Source organism: Schistocerca americana, unplaced genomic scaffold (assembly GCF_021461395.2).
Source record: "Schistocerca americana isolate TAMUIC-IGC-003095 unplaced genomic scaffold, iqSchAmer2.1 HiC_scaffold_1195, whole genome shotgun sequence".
Lineage (NCBI taxonomy): Eukaryota > Metazoa > Arthropoda > Insecta > Orthoptera > Acrididae > Schistocerca > Schistocerca americana.
In genome coordinates, this window is record NW_025725259.1 from 27,501 (window position 1) to 32,500 (window position 5,000).

At 51.3% G+C, this 5,000-nt stretch overlaps 1 non-coding gene across 1 annotated transcript in view; it reads right to left on the reverse strand.

The window, feature by feature from the left end:
• Positions 1-510, reverse strand: part of LOC124563361 — a 1,910-nt gene extending 1,400 nt beyond the window's left edge. Inside the window, exon 1 of the ribosomal RNA XR_006970121.1 lies at positions 1-510. This exon is cut by the window's left edge and continues 1,400 nt beyond it. This is a non-coding gene — a ribosomal RNA (small subunit ribosomal RNA).
• Between the last annotated feature and the right edge of the window lie 4,490 nt (positions 511-5,000).

Below are 5,000 nucleotides of genomic sequence, written 5' to 3' on the forward strand. Positions count from 1 at the left end.
ATGAGTCCCGTATCGTTATTTTTCGTCACTACCTCCCCGTGCCGGGAGTGGGTAATTTGCGCGCCTGCTGCCTTCCTTGGATGTGGTAGCCGTTTCTCAGGCTCCCTCTCCGGAATCGAACCCTGATTCCCCGTTACCCGTTACAACCATGGTAGGCGCAGAACCTACCATCGACAGTTGATAAGGCAGACATTTGAAAGATGCGTCGCCGGTACGAGGACCGTGCGATCAGCCCAAAGTTATTCAGAGTCACCAAGGCAAACGGACCGGACGAGCCGACCGATTGGTTTTGATCTAATAAAAGCGTCCCTTCCATCTCTGGTCGGGACTCTGTTTGCATGTATTAGCTCTAGAATTACCACAGTTATCCAAGTAACGTGGGTACGATCTAAGGAACCATAACTGATTTAATGAGCCATTCGCGGTTTCACCTTAATGCGGCTTGTACTGAGACATGCATGGCTTAATCTTTGAGACAAGCATATGACTACTGGCAGGATCAACCAGGGAGCTGCGTCAACTAGAGCTGAGCAGCCGGCCGCCCGGGAGTGTGTCCCGGGGGCCCGCGCGAACACGCAAGCGTCCGCTCAATTATTCTGCAAACAGGAGGAGGCTGAGCTCCCCTGCACCATACACCTCGAAACCCTCTCAGGTCCCGGCGGCGCGCAGCGCCGTCCTAAGTACTTGGTCGGGTTCGAGAGAGGCGCAATCGCCCGGAGTTTGGCGAGTAGACGCTTTAGGTGCGACCACCCGTGCTCCCAACTGAGCTTGCCGCTGCCGACAGAGGCCCGGGAGCGTGCTGTCGTGGCATTGCCGGCGGGAGACAACACGCGCCACCTACGGTGACCGGCAGCTCCAACGCCAGCGCCACAGAAGGACAAAAGCCCCACTTGGGTGCCGAAGCGAACTCTCCCAGCACAGCGCACGCGCCAACACGTCCGCACAGCTGCGATACAAACCACCTGCGAGAACCGCAGAGGCGACCGAGCAGCAGACGGCGTCGCGGCGCCGAGCGCCGGGCGGCGGCGCATCCTCAGCGCACACAGTCCTCAATCGGACCAGCACACTGCAGATGTCCACCGCGCTTCGCACCGGGCCCGCGAGGACCTACTTTGGCCGCACGGCGCCGCGTGCAGGGTGCGCCGGCGCGCAGCTGCGCCGCCTGCCGCCTCCGTCGGCCGGCGCGCCTGCCACTGGCCGCCCCCACCAGCCGGCTGTAGCGCGTGCGCCCACGCACCGCACGGCCAACACGCCGGGAGGCCCCCCCTCACCGGCCGGGGACGGTCCCACCCAGCCACCGCCGCGTATCGCTTCACACCCACATGCCATTCACGTTCGTGGGCATGGTGGGTATCGCTGCAACAACCGGTTGGTAGCTCAACCGATCGTCGCCATCACTGATTCACCCCTAGCGAGAACAACCGCACCACAACGGTTTACCAGTTGTTCATTTGCGTAACGTCACCAGCAAACGTAGGCGTCCATCGCCATTTGCAAATTCAACGATTGTTGCATGCCTGTGTCAGGTGTCACGACACACTGTCTGCCCACATACACGCAACAACATGTCCACGCTTAGCGAACACGTGGAAGGTGGCCCCCGTACGTATGCGATGTCCATTGCGCGAACGACTGTCAACCGGCCTCTGTCGCATGTCGCAGATGTGGAACGCAGTGCACCGTGCTATCACGGTGTGTGAGAAGAGACGACTACGTCTGACAACACGCGCCACTACATCAACAGACGGCTCATGCTGATCGCCATCCAGGGCATACCACACTGCAATCCAGCTCTTATAGGGAGACGACACGTAGCTGAGTGCACAACATTTGGACCGCATGGTTCGCCGTTGTTGGCGCAGTCGTTGTACGGTCACATGTACCACGATGTATCATTCAGTACATGAGGACCAATGTGCAGTACAGTGTGTGATTTGGACGTACAACATCAGCGGACAGTTGACACAGGCCGTACCACAGCGTAGGCTAAGTGCTTCGCCATGCGAATGCCAATGAACAACTGCAAATGCCAATGAACAACTGCAAAGGGCATTGAGCATGTACGTCCTGCTGCCATCCACATTACAGTGTATAGCTGCAAGGTGTTTAACATGAAGCGATACACTGGGGACCGGGCAGTGCGAGTAGCAAACTATATTGCGGGGGTTGCAGTTAGGCAACACTACACTAATTTAACGCGTCGTATGACAATTACAGAGCAGGTTAAGGCCCAACGTGTGTTGGGTTAAGGCCCAACGTGTGTTGGGTTAAGGCCCAACGTGTGTTGGGTTAAGGCCCAACGTGTGTTGGGTTAAGGCCCAACGTGTGTTGGGTTAAGGCCCAACGTGTGTTGGGTTACGTTAAGGGGCAATGTGGGTTACGTTAAGGGGCAATGTGGGTTACGTTAAGGGGCAATGTGGGTTACGTTACGGCGCAATATAGGTTACGTTACGGCGCAATATAGGTTACGTTAAGGGGCAATGTGGGTTACGTTACGGCGCAATATAGGTTACGTTACGGCGCAATATAGGTTACGTTAAGGCGCAATATCGGTTACGTTAAGGCGCAATACAGGTTACGTTAAGGCGCAATACAGGTTACGTTAAGGCGCAATACAGGTTACGTTAAGGCGCAATACAGGTTACGTTAAGGCGCAATACAGGTTACGTTAAGGCGCAATACAGGTTACGTTAAGGCGCAATACAGGTTACGTTAAGGCGCAATACAGGTTACGTTAAGGCGCAATGCAGGTTACGTTAAGGCGCAATGCAGGTTACGTTAAGGCGCAATACAGGTTACGTTAAGGCGCAATGCAGGTTACGTTAAGGCGCAATGCAGGTTACGTTAAGGCGCAATACAGGTTACGTTAAGGCGCAATACAGGTTACGTTAAGGCGCAATACAGGTTACGTTAAGGCGCAATACAGGTTACGTTAAGGCGCAATACAGGTTACGTTAAGGCGCAATACAGGTTACGTTAAGGCGCAATACAGGTTACGTTAAGGCGCAATACAGGTTACGTTAAGGCGCAATACAGGTTACGTTAAGGCGCAATACAGGTTACGTTAAGGCGCAATACAGGTTACGTTAAGGCGCAATACAGGTTACGTTAAGGCGCAATACAGGTTACGTTAAGGCGCAATACAGGTTACGTTAAGGCGCAATACAGGTTACGTTAAGGCGCAATACAGGTTACGTTAAGGCGCAATACAGGTTACGTTAAGGCGCAATACAGGTTACGTTAAGGCGCAATACAGGTTACGTTAAGGCGCAATACAGGTTACGTTAAGGCGCAATACAGGTTACGTTAAGGCGCAATACAGGTTACGTTAAGGCGCAATACAGGTTAGGTTAAGGCGCAATACAGGTTAGGTTAAGGTACGACATAGGTTAGGTTAAGGTACGACATAGGTTAGGTTAAGGTACGACATAGGTTAGGTTAAGGTACGACATAGGTTAGGTTAAGGTACGACATAGGTTAGGTTAAGGTACGACATAGGTTAGGTTAAGGTACGACATAGGTTAGGTTAAGGTACGACATAGGTTAGGTTAAGGTACGACATAGGTTAGGTTAAGGTACGACATAGGTTAGGTTAAGGTACGACATAGGTTAGGTTAAGGTACGACATAGGTTAGGTTAAGGTACGACATAGGTTAGGTTAAGGTACGACATAGGTTAGGTTAAGGTACGACATAGGTTAGGTTAAGGTACGACATAGGTTAGGTTAAGGTACGACATAGGTTAGGTTAAGGTACGACATAGGTTAGGTTAAGGTACGACATAGGTTAGGTTAAGGTACGACATAGGTTAGGTTAAGGTACGACATAGGTTAGGTTAAGGTACGACATAGGTTAGGTTAAGGTACGACATAGGTTAGGTTAAGGTACGACATAGGTTAGGTTAAGGTACGACATAGGTTAGGTTAAGGTACGACATAGGTTAGGTTAAGGTACGACATAGGTTAGGTTAAGGTACGACATAGGTTAGGTTAAGGTACGACATAGGTTAGGTTAAGGTACGACATAGGTTAGGTTAAGGTACGACATAGGTTAGGTTAAGGTACGACATAGGTTAGGTTAAGGTACGACATAGGTTAGGTTAAGGTACGACATAGGTTAGGTTAAGGTACGACATAGGTTAGGTTAAGGTACGACATAGGGTAGGTTAAGGTACGACATAGGGTAGGTTAAGGTACGACATAGGTTAGGTTAAGGTACGACATAGGTTAGGTTACGGTACGACATAGGTTAGGTTACGGTACGACATAGGTTAGGTTACGGTACGACATAGGTTAGGTTACGGTACGACATAGGTTAGGTTACGGTACGACATAGGTTAGGTTACGGTACGACATAGGTTAGGTTACGGTACGACATAGGTTAGGTTACGGTACGACATAGGTTAGGTTACGGTACGACATAGGTTAGGTTACGGTACGACATAGGTTAGGTTACGGTACGACATAGGTTAGGTTACGGTACGACATAGGTTAGGTTACGGTACGACATAGGTTAGGTTACGGTACGATATAGGTTAGGTTACGGTACGATATAGGTTAGGTTAAGGTACACATTGTTGTAAGGAAAGGTTTAATGGGGGGCGGGGCGGGGCGGCCGGTTTGTTGATTGTGATTATAGTAAGTGGATGCCTGCGGCATCATCTGATTTGCCACGTCAGGATGCACCTTTGGCTCATGACAGGCGGCGCTCTCATTCCATGCTTGTGGCAGACCTGTGTCTTTCATTCCTGCCATTGTTTGTGTGCTGTGAGAGGAGGCAGTATTGTGATGTTGGGTGCACCCCTGTGTAGGACATGTGTGGGTGTTGGTGGCTTGGCTGAGCAATGGTGGTTGTCGGGTGGGTGGGATATTCTGTTTTCTGAGTGGACCTCCCAGTCTGGTTATGACAGTGTGGATTGTCTAATGTGGCGGAGAGGATGCACTGGGTGTTGTTCCATGCTGGTGCTTACATATTGTCTGTGTGCGTGTTACAGGCAGAGAG